Source organism: Galeopterus variegatus, unplaced genomic scaffold, assembly GCF_000696425.1.
Source record: "Galeopterus variegatus unplaced genomic scaffold, G_variegatus-3.0.2 Scaffold199, whole genome shotgun sequence".
NCBI classification, from domain to species: Eukaryota; Metazoa; Chordata; class Mammalia; order Dermoptera; family Cynocephalidae; genus Galeopterus; species Galeopterus variegatus.
The window spans coordinates 2,482-20,500 of NW_007726310.1; the positions used below are offsets into that span (position 1 = coordinate 2,482).

Below are 18,019 nucleotides of genomic sequence, written 5' to 3' on the forward strand. Positions count from 1 at the left end.
GGGAAAGCTTAATATAGAGAATTATTATCTATAACAGGGGATTAGAGGAATGATTAGCTAGCAAGAAGTAAAGAGAATTCTAAAAAGTACAGAAATCTCAGGCATAAGGAGCAATCACTAATCCCAGGCTAAGAAAGAGTGTCCAAGGAAGAGCCCCATGCCACCAGGTCTGAAGAGGGCTCAGCTGAAGTTCAGTGGACCTCAGAGAAATCACTGTAGTTCTGTGCTGGTGGAGTTTGCTGGAAATCTGGCCTGTAGGGTGTTGGGGGAGACTGTTTCATGGGGAGGTGTCTCACTGGAGGCATTTTTGTTATAAAACTGCTCCAGGAGGTAGTAATCGTGTTAGGAGAAGTTGTTGGCTTCTGGATGCTGCTAGCCACTGTGCACCAAAGAGCCGGACATTGGCGAAGCTGCAAGTACTGTAGGAGCCTGTCAAGAGGGCAGGCTGGAGCCAGGAAGCAAAAACCCTTTCCTCCTGCAGTGTCTCTCGAGTCGCCTGCTTTCTGTCAAAGCTGGCAAAGGAAAAAATATTTAAGGAGCCCAGATCCCCTTTCACAGAGCAGTCAAAAAGGGTGAATTTGGAACTAAGAGGCAATAAATTGATACCCAGCATAGGAAACAACGTTTCAGAGAACATCCTTGTATATACATCATTGCATACTATCTGAACGTTTTCTTACATACTTTCCAGTAGTCTTAGAATTGGTAGATTAAAAGCCAGGCACAGTCTGCTTTCTAGAAAAGTATGTTAACTTATCCTCTCCCTGTGTAGAACTTGGGAGCTCCTAGTCCTTCACACTTTAGTTAACTGTTGGTATCATCATTTGTTTTAATCCTTACAAAATAATAAGCCAGAAAATCTCATCATGGTTTTTTATTTGTATTTTTTAAAAATTAGTAGTGATGTCAAAGCTTTTATTTACTTTTCCCTTTTTTTATTCTTTTGTGAATTTCCTATCTACATCCATTGCCCATTTTTAAAATGACGATATTATCTGTTTCTTACTGATTTGTACATGCTCTTTGTGTATTAAGTGTCAAAAAGTCTAAATGTTTATTTAGCCAAATCTCATATTATTTCATTTTTCATATTTAAAAATTTAATTCTTCTGGAAATCATTTTAGTATAAGGTGTGAGGTAGATATTTAATTTTTTTCTTATATTTTGTTCCAATAACGTTAACTGTTTTTTCTCTCTTTTCCTGACTGATTTAAAATGTTACTTTTATCATATATTGAATTGTGTTACATGCCTGGGTGTATTTATGAACTTTAAATTGCTTCCTTTGGTTTTTAGTTTCTTATATTTTGTTCCAATAACGTTAACTGTTTTTTCTCTCTTTTCCTGACTGATTTAAAATGCTACTTTTATCATATATTGAATTGTGTTACATGCCTGGGTGTATTTATGAACTTTAAATTGCTTCCTTTGGTTTTTAGTTAATCATTTTTCTTTTTCTTTCAGAACAAGATGCAGGCCTTGATGCCCTTTCCTCTATCATAAGTCGCCAAAAACAAATGGGGCAGGAAATTGGGAATGAATTGGATGAACAAAATGGTAAGAACAAGTCTGAGATTGACCAGATTTGCCATTTGGTATAAACACTAAAGGTCTGAATATTTGTTGCATGATTTTAATATCATGCAATATGTAAAGTGATTTAATGTGAATGGATTATTATAGTTTAATTCAATTGAGGGTGGTTTGTGGCAGATTTAGATTGTAGTTATTAAATACTATGTCAAGAAATTTGATAAAAAACATTTCCAGTTCTCAGTAGCTGCTTTTAAAAATTTTTTGGTTTTGATCCACTTATCTCAAGAGCTTTTCGTTTATGTGGCAATGGTATAAAATTGCTCAGTTCGTGGTGCACTCTGATGTAAGGCATAATAAGGCCATGTGTGCCTTGTATCATTTCCGTACCCACTGGAGTTTGCTCTTCTTCAATTATAAATACCAGCCTGTGGGGCAAAAGAGTGTTTGAAGGTCATTGTTCAGGGCTTGACACATCAATCTGGTTGGAGAAGGATTAATTTGCAAACTGCAAGCAAAATGGATTGGGAGAGACGGAGCTTCAAGACATGGAGGTTACCTGAAAGGCCTTGTGCTTGGTTGTGGGGTGAGGGGATGAGAGACTGGATGAGAGCTGTTGCAGTAGGAGTGGAGAAGAAAGGGTGGATGCAGGGGACTGGCAGCACTTTCAGTGTTGTGGACAAAGTCAAAGAAATTGAGTGGAGCCGCTAGTTTGCAAATGGAGATCATAAGTCCAGTTTGGACTTGTCCAGTTAGAGATGCCAGGGAGAGACCTGAATGGAAGTGTCTAGTCGACACTGGGAGATATGGTACCAGAGCCCAGGGCAGGGCCAGAGACAAGAGATGGCAAAAGCTTCAGCATAGAGGTGGTGTGTGATAGTGTAAGAGTAGCTGAGTTCCAGTGAAGCCAGCATTTATGGAAAGCTCCCTGCTATGTGCTAAGCACGTTCCTCTCTGTTATTTCATTTAATCACTACACAGCATCATAAAGGCAATGTTGTCTTTGTGCTAGAGATGAAGCTTAGGTGGCTGAGGGGCCTCCTAATAATACCACATCATTTATAAGTGACAGAACTGAAATTCCAACTCAGGTCTTCTGATTCTTTTTTTTTTTTTTAAAGATGACCAGTAAGGGGATCTTAACCCTTGACTTGGTGTTGTCATCACCACGCTCAGCCAGTGAGCGAACTGGCCATCCCTATGTGGGATCCGAACCCGGGGCCTTGGTGTTATTAGCACCGCACTCTACCGAGTGAGCCACGGGCCCGCCCTCAGGTCTTCTGATTCTAATGTGACTGCTTTTCCTACTACACCAGCCTCCACTCTAAGGAAGATAAAGTAGGGAGAGAAAAGTAAAAAGTAGAAGTTCTAATATTTTAGCTTTTGGTGATAATACCATGATGGAATGCCTTTCAAGAGAAGTTATCATGTATGAGTGAGCATCGCAGCCCTGGGAATGGACAAATGGTCACTCTGAAGGGAGGGCTACATTTGTCAACATTGTACAACAGGCACTTCTTTTCTGGATTATTAGCAAGAATGAGTTTGTTCGTTCCCACAGTCCTATTCCATTCATCTGTCATAAATAAATAAACTTCATCTGTTTATTGTCTATCATAAATCAATAGATTACTAAAGCAAATGGGGAAACCCTCTGTCTTTACAATCCTAGTAGGGGTTTTTAATAGTTTCAGCACAGAGAGGAGGACAATTTATTCCTCTCCCTGGTGGTGCTCACGTGAACAGGTTTATTGTCTATCATAAATCAATAGATTACTAAAGCAAATGGGGAAACCCTCTGTCTTTACAGTCCTAGTAGGGGTTTTTAATAGTTTCAGCACAGAGAGGAGGACAATTTATTCCTCTCCCTGGTGGTGCTCACGTGAACAGGCCAACTTACATATTTGCATATAATTCAGTTATAGGTCAGTTTCTTCCTTGAAAGACAGTATTGGTAAGAAAATAAGTTTTATAGAAAATATGCCTGTCTGCTGTATAATTGTACTTTATTCCAAGGAAATTTAACCTGTTCCATGGGTCAGAAAAGAAAGTATTCTAGCCACCAAACTGGTGAAGCATGCCCATCCTGTGGTGGGTGTAGACAAGCCACAGTGTCTGAGGGTAGATGGCTAGGAATTGGTGGTGCATGATTAGGTGGGTAACTTACTAATTTCCCAGATGAAATCACCATCTATTTTTCCAGCATAAGCAATCACACCAGCATGTCTTCTTCTTGTCTTTCCTCTAGTTTACAAATACTTTGCTGTGTATTATAATCACTGGGGGAGCTTTTAAAAGTCTCAAAGCCCAGGCCATACTTGTGTTAGTTTTCTCTTACTACTGTAACAAATTACCACAAACTCAGTGGCTTAAAACAGCTTATACTTAATATTTTACAGTTGTGTGGTTCAGAAGTCTGGTGTGAGTCTCACTGGGCTAAAACCAAGGTGTCCACAGGACTGTATTCCCTTTTGGAGGCTCTAAGGGAGAATTCATTTCCTTGCCTTTTCCAACTTTCTAGAGGCTGCCCACATTCCTTAACCTGTGGCGCCTTCCTTCATCTTCAAAGCCAGCAACAGGTTGAGTCCTTGCCATATTGTGTCACTCCTACTTCTCACTGCTGCCTCCCTCTACCACTTTTAAGGGCACTTGTGATTACGTTGGGCCCACGCAGATAATCCAGGATAATCTCCCTATTTTAAGGTCAGCTGATCAGCAAATTTAACGTCCCTTTGCCATGTAACCTAACATATGCCACAGGTTGCAGGGACTGGGATGTGGACATCTTTGGGGTGCCATTAATCTGTCTATCACAGTACTTTATACCAAGAAAATCAGAATCTCCAGGGGTGGGGCCCAAGCATCAATATTTTTTAAAGCTCTCCAAATGATTTTAACATGCTGCCAACTTTAAAAACCAGTCCCCTTGTTGAATATGCCGAATGTCTTAAATACCCTACTTTTATATTGCTTCTCATATGCTCATGTGACAGATCTAAACCCCACACATGCACAGAAGAACATTCGCATAGTTACATATATATACTCGGAGCATCATGGTCTCAGTCAGAGATTCTTTCCTCTAATCACACATCTCACCCTCATCCCTCTTGCTGCCTCCTCCAGGCCTCCCCAGTCCACATCTCCATTCTAGACCCTGTTGTATACATGCGTACATAGACAAACATGAGGTATTTTTCCATTAGTTGCCAAAATAAGCTGGGTTTTGTCTGTGGTGGCCTCCCAGAGAGATGGCAGCTATGCTGGTGGTTTTCTCATGTGCACATTTGCTCCTCAGAGATAGGGCAGAGTCAGCCACTTTCTTTCATAGGAGCTGAGAGACTCCAAGGATAAAAATTTATATTCCTGCCAGTACTATAATCAGCCTTTATTCCTTTCGTTAAAGTGAAAAAAGGTTGTTTATATTCATAGGTGTTAAGAATAGGGTTGCAGCCCCATCTGGATTTTTACTGTGATCTGAGTGTGCAATAAGGAGTCAGGGACACAAGAAAAGATTACGACTTTTGTTGTAAATATCTCTGTGTGATTTACTGACCTAATGAATTATTCATTTGGTTTTCATTAAATGGGAGAAACAATAGGCTAGGATAATGGCCAGCCGGGCCATTTTGGAATCAAATATCAAAACCTTACTAACAAAATGCATTGTACTTAGAACATAACCACAAAGCTGAAGGGTGGAATTATCTTCAGTTTAGGAATTCAGTTTCCAATCTTCTCATAGAGAGTTAAAACGGGTCTAACCAATACCGGTAATTACCCTGTCCGTATGCTAGTGACCAAACCTAATAAGGAGAAGGATTATCAGTGAAGTGAAAATCCCAGTGATGGGAGATCCGAATGTACACTGGCTTGTGGGGTCAGGCAAGAGGGAAGGGTGGAGCACTGAGCCAGTGAGAGGCCCTCATGGAACCCAGAATTTAGTGCCTTTCAGTTCAAGGCGAACTGTATGGATGGGTGGGCACAAAGGGCTCAGGACAGACCACCCCACATGCTGTTCCAGAACCAAGAGTTGTGGTACTGGTTTACTGAAAAATTCTTTGAAGTTCATGCTCAAGAAGAAAGGGCTTTTTTAAAAGAACATTAAAACAAGAATATGAGCAGGATTGTCTTGACTTAACTAAAGTAGCTGTTCTGAGACCTACTTTTGGCATTGGTCGAACCTAAAAATCAGCACCACAAGGAACCACAGAAGCATGATTCTGATGGATGAAATAGCACCGAGAACAAATCTCTGCTAGTTAATATGTGCAGGTCTTCATCATTCTTTTTGTGCTCAAATATCCCAGATTGACCAATCCTTTTGATGTTTCTGTCAATCTATGAGCATTTCCTTGCTTTCTGGAAGAGTAAGATGTACCAGGCTCACCTTTTTCCTAGTCCTAACCCTGGAATCTGTTTCTTTAAGGATCTCTGATTCCTTTTACTGGGAAATGGAGTTAAGAAACTGAGATCTTGGTGCAGACTATACCCATTGCCACTGGGGTATTATTGCTTTTAGGCCTTTCAGCATTGTTTCTTGGTCCTTTATAGGTGACCTATTTTCCCCTCTCTTTGGAATCTTTTAGGATCTTATCTCTGAGATTTTAAAATTTTATCAGTGTGACTTGATGTAGGTATATTTTCATTCATTGTGTTGGATGCTTGGAGTTCCTTACAATCTAGATGTTCCATTCTGGGAATTTCTCTTGTAATTTTCTTCCTTCTGTTTTTTTCCATTTTCTCTTTCTGCAACTCTTACTGGTCAGCTTTAGACCTCCTGGATCAATCCTCTAAGTCTCTTATTTTTTCTCTCTGAGTTACTATCTGTTTTGCTTTCTGATTTTAACACCACCACCACCACCACACATACATTTTTTAACCTTTGAGAAATGTTACCATGATTAACTTTTTATTTGTAAAACAGAATAGGTATATGTATATACATAGTGCTCCCCATTCATGAATGCCCAGTTACTCCTTCTTATTCAGCGTTGGTGAGTCACTAAATCCTATCCTAAAGATCACTAGAATTGGTCGACTTCTGTTCATCACCACCACCCTAGTCTGGGCCACTGTCACCTTTTGCCTATCTCTTGCCTCATGTCTTATTTCCTTCTCAGTCTTTCTCCACCTTGTATCAGAGTACTCTTTTTAAAACATGGGCTTGATCACATTATTAATCTTGAGTGGCCCCAGCCTCCTACCCCCCACTGCCTTCCTGGTAAAGCCCAAACCTGTTTACAATGATGTAGTTATTGCATTCCCTGTCTCTGGAATATACACCCTAACCATTCTGACCCACTTCAAGTTCTTCCCTTGCACCAGTATGCTGGAGCTGGCCTCTGATGCATTGCTTAAGCTTTTCCCAATGCCTGGTGGAATCCCCCTTCACTCCTGCCAATGGCTATTCCTCCCTCTCTGCTGCCTTCCTTTCTCCCCACCTCCCCCAACATGCGTCTTGCCTTGGCTAATGCTGACTTGACTCATCCTTTCAGTTTCAGCATAGGTTGGGACATCATTTTCTCCAGGAACTCTTTCCCTGCTATGTGCTCCCCTAGAGCCCTGTATTCTCCACTGTACCGGAAGCTCCTTGAGGGGACACATTCCATTCTATTCATTATTGGATCCCCAGTGCCTAACTCACATGGCAAATAGTGATTGATCATGTTTATTCAAGTAAGGAATATGAATAAGGCTTCAGAAACTGGTATTTTGAGTATTTTTCCATAAATCAGGATCTGTGTAGCTAACTGGAGTGAACATGAAAATGTTTAGTACATATTTTCTGAATTGAATTAGAAAATCTTGTTAGGCATTTATGAAAAAGAGACCACTGTTCATGAGGCACCAGTCCAGCTCCAGTGTAGAAGCTGGCAGGCATATGGAGATATCTTACCAAAGGAGGTTAGTCTTTCATTTTTGCCTAAAAATACTTCACATTCCCACTCTGCCAGTGCCCAAGATGCAGCATTATTAGATTTGCTCTCCGTGTTTTCCTAAAGGAGTGAGACAGTGTGAGCTAGAGTGGACATCTCCTCCCTTCTTTGTGTGCCACACTGGGAATCAGGGTGACAAGGAAGGCCCTGGTCTCGATATCGGCAGTACTGGGACTCAGGAAATCAGTGTGTCCTTTGAAAGAGCTAGAAAATAGGATTACACTCCTTGAAGGACACACAATGATCAAACGACGACTTTACATACACATCAGTGAGTTGCCATTCACTGATTGGTTAGTGCTCCTCAACTGAATTTTCATGTTGAAAGTTTAGAAAAGTAATGTGCTGGGCTGAGTCATGACCCCCAAAGATACCCATGTCCCGATCCCTGGAATCTGTGACTGTTACTGTATAAGGCAAAAGGGACTTTGCAGATACGTAAAGTTAAGGCTATCAACATGGGGAGAATACCCTGGATTGTCCAAGAGAGCCCTCAGTGCAGTCACAAGTGTCCTTATGAAAGGGAGGCAGAGGGAGACTCGAAATGGAAGGATACGGCAGGGCCGCAACTGGAGCAAGAGGTCACACTGCTGAGTCTGAAGGTGGAGGAGGGGCCACCAGCCAAGGGCTGCAAGGAACAGTGTCCTAGAAGCTGGATAAGGTCAGGAAATGGAGGGGACACCTCTACTTTAGTCCAGAGAAACTGATTTCAGACTTCTGCTCTCTAGAACTGTAAGGGAATAAATGTGTCTTGTTTTAAGCTACTAAGTTTTTGATAATTTGTTAGGGCAGCAACAGGAAACTAGTATAAGTAATCATTGTGTCTTTTTGTCCATCGTGAGTAAATGCAGCTTAACCTGCCTTACTCTAAAAAATGTATATAGAGTCATACATGTATCTATAATTCCTCTTGCCTCGTGAGATTTCTTTAAAGCAGACTTTACAGCTTCACATTGCTGGTGCCCAAGTCAGCCTCTCTCCAAAGCCTCTCAAACTGTTTATTTAGCACTTCGATAACAGAATTAGTCTTGTACTGCTGAAATATGTGGGCAGTTTGGTGAAGGAATCTGTTTGTGTATTATTCGATATCAGAATTTCCCAAAGTATGTTAGGCATCTTATTTATATTTTAATAGTTGTATATTTCAGAGTGTGATAGAAATAACAGTGACTAGCATTTGAGACCTGTGATTTCATAGCAATATAAAATTTCCTTATTCAGTTAATTTGTATATGTCAGAAAAATAGTGGAGTTGATATACAGAAAAATATTAAACATGGTACAGGCAAAATACTCATATGCATATGAGAGAAAATACTGAAGGTGGTGTTTGAAATGCTGAAGTTTGGGAAACAGTGCTGTAAGAAGATTCTTTTTGTTAAAGTCTAGATTGCTGTACAGTACTTACTTAGTTTTTAGCCCCATCCTACTATAGCAAAACGTAGCTACTACAGCAAAATTTAGCACACGCATCATTCCCACTTGGCCCTCCTGGCGGTGAGGCACATATTAGATGAGTCGAGGGGTTTAGAAGATCTGCTGAAATGATGCCTTCCAGCCTGCAAGCTTGTATTTGTGTAAGGTAGTATCTGTGGCCAGAGTAATGTTGTTTAATGCTGCACCCCCAGAACTTAAATAATGCTTGCCTTTTACGGAAGCAAGACAGTTTGAAACTGCTTTCCTTTAAAGGAAATATAGAATGATTTGAAGTGGAGGCAGTTACTACTTGGCAGGTCTAATGTGAGCAAGGAGACACACTGATCCATGTCCCAGAGTGATATCCCAGGAGAGCTATGCTGAGAACTTTTGAGTGCATTTCCCTGTGGCATTGGACACTGCACAGGTCAAGCAAGCTTTTATAAATTAACGTAGTAACCTAACCCCTTGCCCCGCCATCTTTTCATCTTTTGGAAGAACTTCTGCTCAGTCATCTCTGACCTATAGTCATCGTTCTTTCTTCTAAGATCTTCCAGGAAGACGCCGTAAATTCTCTTGATGTGCAAAATCAGCAGCAGCAGTAGCTGCTCACCTTTTGTCCACATTTGTACAAATGTTTGAACATTTTACTGAATAGCTCCATAGCTATCCTTTATCTAGATTAAATATCTACACCTACACCATACAGTAAGGTCAGTGGCTTCAGTTATGTAAAATTCCTCCATTTACTACTTATCAATTCTGGAATTCTACCTATATATTTAAAGGGGTCATCCAATTCTCCCATATACGAGGGTACTTCAGAAAGTTCATGGAAAGATTCGTATAATCTTTTTATTCTATTTTTCCACAAACTTTCTGAAGTATCCTTGTATATATAATTTATATATATTACATATCTGTATATTATATATAATTTATAAAGTATATTTATGTTTTTATCTATTTATACCTATATATAAAGTATAAATTTAGTATCTATTTTTATATTATATTTATGTAGATTGAATGCATATATTTAATATATATTTATATATAATACACAGTTGCCCCTCTGTATCTGAGTGCTACATCCACACATTCAACCAACTGGGGATCAAAAATAGTAAGGAAAAAAAAATTGGATGGTTGCATTTGTAGGAAACATGTACAGACTTTTTTCTTGTCATTCCCTAAACAATGCAGTGTAACAACTATTTATGTGATGGTAAGTAATCTAGAGATGATTTAAAGTATACAGGAGGATGTGCAGATGTTATATGCAAATACCATGCTATTTTATATGAGAGACTTTAGCATCTGTGTATTTGGGTATCTGTGGCGGAATGGTTCCAGGATGCCCGTGGATATCAAGGGGTGACTATAGGTATTTTTCCATTGTCACACAGCAGTTAGCACATCTAAACTCAGAGAGTTTAGCCACTTTTGGGGAGAAGAATTAGCCACATTGGCAATGGGGCATTTATTCATTTAACAAATTTACCGAGTGCCAGCTACTTGTGTGGCTGGCTTTCTGTAGAGTAAAAAACAGCAGTAACAGCTAAAAACAAGGTCTCTTCCTTTATTGCTCTTACAGTTTAGCTGGGGGAGACAGACGTTAAACAAATACATCTCAAGATGAAGGTATTTTATCAAATCGTGGTAAGTGCTGCCATGGAAAAGGACAGGAGGCTGGGGAAGGTATGGTGGGAGGAGGCTGAGGTTTCGGAAATGAGCCAAAGTTTGCCAGTGAAGAGGAATCCAGTGAAGCATTCCAGGAAGAACAGGGACATTGCATGTGAAGTCCTGGAGGCTGGAGAGAACCTTGCAAGTTACAGAAATCAAAAGGCTTTTGTGGCTGAAAATGGTAATGTCTAGAAGGTACCAAGATGAGGTTGCAGAGGGCTTAGGAGCCCGGGCATGGAAGGCTTTGCAGTGTGGAAAATTTTGTAGGCTCTGAAAACTACAGAGGATTTGTATTTTCTTGGGAAGAACTCTGGTCTTTTATGCCACAATCAATGATCTTAGGAAATAGTGATGTTAACAATAATTTTGTTTTTGTTTTTATTGGTTATGAATATTCATGAGATGCAAACCCGATTGTCACCCCTCATGCCCAAGATGTGATGGCCAGATCCATACTGGCAGCATGGCCATTACCACAAATTGCGAGTGTCCCCCGTGTCCCCCACACAATTATCCCCAAATCTCTCCCCCTCCCCCTTACCTCCGCACTCCACTTTGTATCCCAAGGTATGTTCTCTCCCTCTGCAAGTCCAACACACCACTGTGGTCTTTCTTTCCTTCCTTCTTTTCTCTTAGCTCCCACATGAGTGAGCACACGCGGTATTTATCCCTCTGTGCTTTGCTTATTTTATTCAACATAAGTTTCTCCAAGCTCATCCATGTTATTGCAAATGGGAGAATTTCATTCTTTTTTATGGCAGAGTAGAATTCCAAGGTGTATATACACCACATTTTCCTTATCCAGTCGTTCATCGATGGACATTTAGGGTGGTTCCATATCTTGGCTATTGTAAACAGAGCTGTGATGAACATGGGAGTGCGGTATCCCTTTGACATGATGATTTCCATTCCTCTGGGTATATACCCAGAAGTGGGATTGCTGGATCGTATGGAAGATCTATCTGTAGTTCTCTGAGAAACCTCCATACTGTTTTCCAAAGTGGTTGTACTAATTTACAGTCCCACCAGCAGTGCAGGAGCATTCTCTTCTCTCTACACCTTCGCCAGCATTTGTTATTCACTGTCTTTTTGACTATAGTCAGTCTAACTGGGGTGAGGTGGTATCTCAGTGTGGTTTTAATTTGCATTTCCCTGATGACTAGTGATGTTGAGCATTTTTTTCTTGTACCTGTTGGCCCATTTGTATATCTTCCTTTGAAAAATGTCTATTCAGCTCCTTCGCCCATTTTTTAATTGGGTTATTTGTTTTTTTACTGTGTAATTGCCTGAGTTCCTTGTATATTATGGATATTAATCCCTTGTCAGATGCATAGTTAGCAAAAATTTTCTCCCACTCGGTAGGTTGTCATTTCACTCTTTTGATTGTTTCCTTTGCTGTGCAGAAGATTTTGAGTTTGATATAGTCCCATTTGTTTATTTTTTCTTCTGCTGCTTGTGCTTTCGGGCTCATGTTCATAAAGTCTGTGCCCAGACCTAGTTGCTGAAGTGTTTCACCTATATTTTCCCTTAGTAATGTTACAGTTTCAGGTCTTATACTTAAGTCTTTAATCCATTTTGAGTTGGTTTTAGTATATGTTAGTAATTTTGAACATGACTAGAGCTCCATGCTAACTTATATTATTTCTTTTTTTCATATATATAAAAGGCTAAACTTGTCCTTCAAATAGCATTTCTATATTCCACAAATACTGATATTTAGTAATTTTTAAAAATAATCGTCTATTATATTTTATAATTTTATTGATTTTTCTTTTTAACTCATTTCTAAATTTCCAAAAACATGCATTTTTAAACCATCTTTTTATTATTGATTTTCTCACTGAATTGCATAAGGATTGGAGAATTATGTTCTATATGATACCAGTATTTTTTAACTTAAGATCTCCTCTGAGTCTTAGTAACAATTCCAAGTTTGTAACTACTACATGTATGGCTGCAGAGAATGTGTATCTCTAATCTGGGCAAGGCAGGGTTTTATGTACATTTATTAGATCAGGCTTGTTAATTATGTTGTTCACATCTTATATGTCTTCACTACCTCTGTGCTTCCTCTATCAGTTTCTGAAAGAGATATGAGAAAATCTCCTTCAGTGTTTGTGAATTTAGCAATTTTTCCATGTAATGGGTTAATTTTTTTATTTTATAAATTATAAGGAAAACTTATTAAGTACATATATATACATAATTATTTTACTTTTGATAGTTATATCTTTTTATCATTATGGAAATATCCATCTTTATCTCTAATGCTTGTCACCTTTAGGTCTATTGATCTGATGTTAATATCACTATACAAGCTTTTATTTGGTTACTCTTGACCTAGTATAGCAATTCTTAAATTTTCTTGTGTAGACCCATTTATATTCTTAAAAATTAGTGAGAACGTTTTTGTTTATGTGGATTATATCTATTGATACTGCATTAGAAATTGAGACATTTAAAACTATTTATTAATTCATTTAAAAATAACATAATAAATCATTGTATGTTAACATAACTTAATATTTATGAAAAGTAGCTCTGTTTTCCAAAATAAAAAAATTAGTGAGAGGAGTCACATCATTTCATATTTTTACAAATATCTTTTATTTATTTATTTATTTGTCCTTTTTGCGCCCGGCCGCACCGCGCTCAGCCAGTGAGCGCTGTGAGCCCACCGGTCATCCCTATATAGGATCCGAACCGCGGCGGGAGCGCTGCTGCGCTCCCAGCGCTGCACTCTCCCGAGTGCACCACGGGCTCGGCCCCAAATATATTTTGTCTGGCTTAATAACCGGGAGCGCTGCTGCGCTCCCAGCGCTGCACTCTCCCGAGTGCGCCATGGGCTCGGCCCCAAATATATTTTGTCTGGCTTAATAATGAACAGCTAGATTCTCATATCTGCTTCTGTATTTGATCTGTTGCAATGTTGTTTTGACTGATGTGTATGAAATATATATCGCACAGATATGTGGTTGAAAAAAGGATTTTAATAACCTTTTCAGATGTCGTAGATATTCTTCTTTGATACTACACCAAAATTTGACAAGTAGTTTCTTAATAGTTGCAATGTGCAATCTGAAACCATACCAATTTATTTTTTGTATTCTGTTCCATTACATAGTCTCTGAATCTGTTTTGCACTTCAAATGAACACTTTACCTGTGCATGATTTTGTAACATCATACACTGATAATTTGGAAAATATTGGTTCACTGAGTTAAGCAGATCTTCCAAATGTTGACACAGTTCATTATACAGTATTAGGGAAAAAAATCACACTTAATATAATCACCTATTTCATCATGAAAGTCTTTAAATATCGAGAAACTTTCAAGCTTGTGCTGGCAGATACAAGTTTTCCAAGATTCTAATTTCCCTTGAAAACTCAAATTTTATTAGCAGCAGCTAACACCATTGGTTGTTTTCTTCGAAGTTGGAGGCTCATTTTGTTCATTTTCAAGAAACTGCCAAATATCCTAGCTTTTTAGCTTCCAAATTTTGTTGCTCTTGTCTTCCATAATTTTTGTCTTTTATGTCTTAAAAACAAAATCTCTATACCATCATCTTCAGGGGGGTTACAGGAAAGAGCAGAGGCCAATGAATGAATGTATTTGGACTTTCATCTTAACCAGATGTGTATTTGAAGTGTATTATCAAAATCATTTGTTCTTTCATGATGCCCTTTTCTTGTCTTATAGGTTCCATTTCATTCTTGATCTTGTTGAGAATTTTAAGCATTTAAAGCTCTTTCCTCTGATTGTGCTATTATTGTAAAGTTCTCTGAGATTGACTTTTCCATTGTTGCTTTTGCCAACTTCTCTCATGGTGATTCTTGTGTACTTTGTGATTTTTCTGTCTGTGAGCTCGTCTTTCTTATTTTATGTGTTGTATCTCCTGTGTTAATTATTTTCTGTAGAGGGTCCCCCAGCGGGTCCTGGATCATAGAATCATACCTATGGTACATTTTGTTGTTGCTACTGCTATCATCTTATAGGGACCATTGGTTGTAGACCAGTTTTAATGTCAGTTTCTTGTCTTTGATGAGAATTTGGTTTCTTAGCTTCATAGAGCACTGGCTATGACTTCTCATTTCTTCTGGATAACTCTGCTTGTTTGGAAGTTATATATTCTAGTCTCTTCTTTTAATATCCCCCCCAACCCCCATCCCCCTTTTTCATTTAGAAAAGTAGTTGAGACTCTTATCAGTCAGGATCAGTTAGGTTATTCTTTGGTAATAAATAGCCTCAAATTGTAAATGGCTTAAAACAACACATTTTTTGTTGTTGTTGTTGTTTTAATCTTTAAATATATGTCCATTGTGGTTCAGTGGTGGACATAATTACTTAAGATCCCTGACCGATTGAACAGCCACCATTTCAAACATTGTTGGACACTGTGCCAGGGGAGAAGAGAGCTCTGTAGGTCTTGTCTCTGCAGCTAAATGCTCTGGTCCGGAAGTGACACATCAATTTCATTCCCTTAAGATCCCTGACCGATTGAACAGCCACCATTTCAAACATTGTTGGACACTGTGCCAGGGAAGAAGAGAGCTCTGTAGGTCTTGTCTCTGCAGCTAAATGCTCTGGTCCGGAAGTGACACATCAATTTCATTCGCAGTTCATTGACTGGAACTAATCATGTACCCCATCCAGCCACTTGGAGGTATGATCCTACCAATGTTTCATTGAGGGAGGAGGGAGACTCAAAATATGAGGGCACTTCAAAAAGTTCGTGGAAACATTTGCATTATCTTTTAGTTCTGTTTTTCCACGAGCTTTTTGAAGTACCCTTGTATTTGTTGAATGGCATAGACAAATATCACAGTGGTAGCATTATAGTAGTTAAGAGCCAAACTGCCTCAGATACTTAACTAGCTGTGTGACCTTCAGCAAGTTAATCTTTCTGTATTCTAACTTTGTTGTCTATAAAATGGGGATCATAGTACCTATTTTATAGTGTTACAAAGATAAAAGAGGTTAATATGTGTGAAGCTCTTAGAATAGTGCCCCATACATTTTAAACACCGTAAAGGTGTTTTCCTGTATTAACTCTGTTCACAGTTCAGACTTTTGGTTAAAATGGTAGGCTGAGCTGATGGGTGAGTCTCCCCACTTCCTTTTCCAAACACGTGGAAACGTTAGAAGAAACATTTTAAAAAACTGTTTTACATTTCTTAACTGAGCTCGAAAGCAACAAGGGGAGTTCTCCAGGTGCCATAAGTGAAGATGCTAACCCATACCAGTGAGGGGCTTGAAGCTTCGTGGCCCTTTGAGATGACTATGCTGGGTGCGTGCCTTAGGGTCTAGCCTTTTCACATGCATGCAGTGGGCATCGAGGTTAGAGTTCCTGTGCATTGTGAACAGCCTTAAGTGTGCTTTTCAGATAAAGCCAGAAGCTGGGAAATGGCAGTTTTATGGGAAAACTAATTTCTCCCTTCCCCACCCAGGAATGGGATACTCAGTCAGGCCACCCACCTTGGGCCACAGCCACCCCAACATTTTTAACATGCATACCTAAGTTTACATTTTGCTGACAAAGACTAAAGCAAATAAATATCTGCGAATAAATCAAGTTTAGAATTCTTAAACTTCCCTTCAGACTCCTCACATTGTATGTTGTTTTAAACTGAAGATTCCTTTTTTTCTATAGATTTTTAACATGCATACCTAAGTTTACATTTTGCTGACAAAGACTAAAGCAAATAAATATCTCCGAATAAATCAAGTTTAGAATTCTTAAACTTCCCTTCAGACTCCTCACATTGTATGTTGTTTTAAACTGAAGATTCCTTTTTTTCTATAATCAGTATTTTATTTAGATTTACCAATGTGTTTTACTAACTTCTGTTATAATTGTTGAATCCATGCTGTTACTCAGCTCTTCCGATTGATGTTTTTAATTTGGGAAACTATAGTTTTAAGCAGTAAGAAGCTTTAATGCTCATGATTGCTTTTTTTTTTTTTCCCCCACAGAAGTATGTTTTTAAGGTTGTGAGGTATTTTAAACCTGTCAGTGATAATAGTTAGAACTTTAAATTTTTTCTTCTCTTTGCATTATTTGTTTCCTCTAGATAAGTTTTGGTTCATTCATTCTCAGTCTTTCTGTTTTATGCTGTTATGGACTGAATGATGTCCACCCAAAATTTATATGTTGAGTTCCTAATACCTGGTAATTCAGAATGTGACTATATTGGGAGATAGAGTCTTTATAAAGGTAATTAAATTAAAATGAGGTCATTAGGGTAGAATCTAATCCAGTATAACTGATGTCCTTGTAAGAAGAAGAAATTGGGACACAGACATGTACAGAGGAAAGACCATGTGAACACTCAGAATACAAGCCAAGGAGAGAGACCTCAGAAGAAAGCTGTCCTACTGACATCCTGATCTTGGACTTCTAGCCTCTGCAATTGTGAGAAAATAAATGTTGTTTAAGCCACCCAGTCAGTAGTACCTTGTTATGGCAGCCCTTGAAAATTAATACAAATGCTATGCATTTTTCTTCACACATCTGCTAATTCTTCATTGACTCTTCATGTTTATGAATGAAGGACTGTGTTGATTAGTATAGGTAGCTGGAATAGGCTTTCTTTGTATGTGGGTAGTTTTATTTACCCAAAAGGCTTCTTTCTTGAATGGGAAGAGTGGCCATGCACTCTGTATAAATGGGCATGGTACTCTAGTAGGTAGGATTCCCCTTAGGGTACGTGTTTAGGTAGAAGATGGCACAAGCAGATTCAGGACCCTTTGCTGTAACCCTCACTACAAAATTAATAAGATAAGGAGAACTTTAACCTTGGGGTGGCATCTTTTATATACTTTATTCCTTTTTACCTCTGTGTCTATCCTAGAGGCTCTTCTTTGACTCGTGCCCTAGCCTGGACATCAATATCATGGGCACTCCCCAGGCAAACATTCTCTCTAGAGAGAGCTGTTCTGGGGGCTCCAGCTGGGAGCAAATGCTGCAGACTGTAGTCTACACAGGACAGGAAGAAGGATACAGTGGCTCATCTGTTTTGTAGACAACTTCACTCAGATGCCCTGATTACTTCCTTACAGCCACTTATTTGTAGGCCATTCTGTGGCTGCCAATAGCCATTGACTCCAAGCTTGGAGCCTCCCCAGGTTTCTATCAGGAAGAAAGAACTCCTTATCTATAGCCTTGTTTATTTCAAGTTGCATTTTTCCCCCCTAGGTTTGGTTTATTTGTCAATACAGTCCCAACTCTGTTCTTTAAGAGAAACTTGAAAATGACTTATTCACTGGTGGTACTCCTTTGTGTTTCCAATGCCACCATGGATTTATTTTTTTAAAAAATATCTTTACTGCCATTTCATTGTGCTCTGGGGAAGGATGAAGGCAACCATATGTGGTTGCTTCTCTGTCCTGAGCTCCAAGTCTCTCTTTTACTTTTTTTATGAGGTCACAGTATCTATCAAAAT

The 18,019-nt window shown here is 39.0% G+C and overlaps 1 long non-coding RNA gene across 1 annotated transcript in view; it reads left to right on the top strand.

Moving 5' to 3' along the window:
* The first annotated feature begins 1,456 nt into the window (after window positions 1-1,456).
* The window catches only part of LOC103584419, a 213,430-nt gene continuing 196,867 nt past the window's right edge, over window positions 1,457-18,019 (top strand). Inside the window, exon 1 of the long non-coding RNA XR_549972.1 lies at window positions 1,457-1,558. This is a non-coding gene — a long non-coding RNA (uncharacterized LOC103584419). The remainder of the gene's footprint in view (window positions 1,559-18,019) is intronic.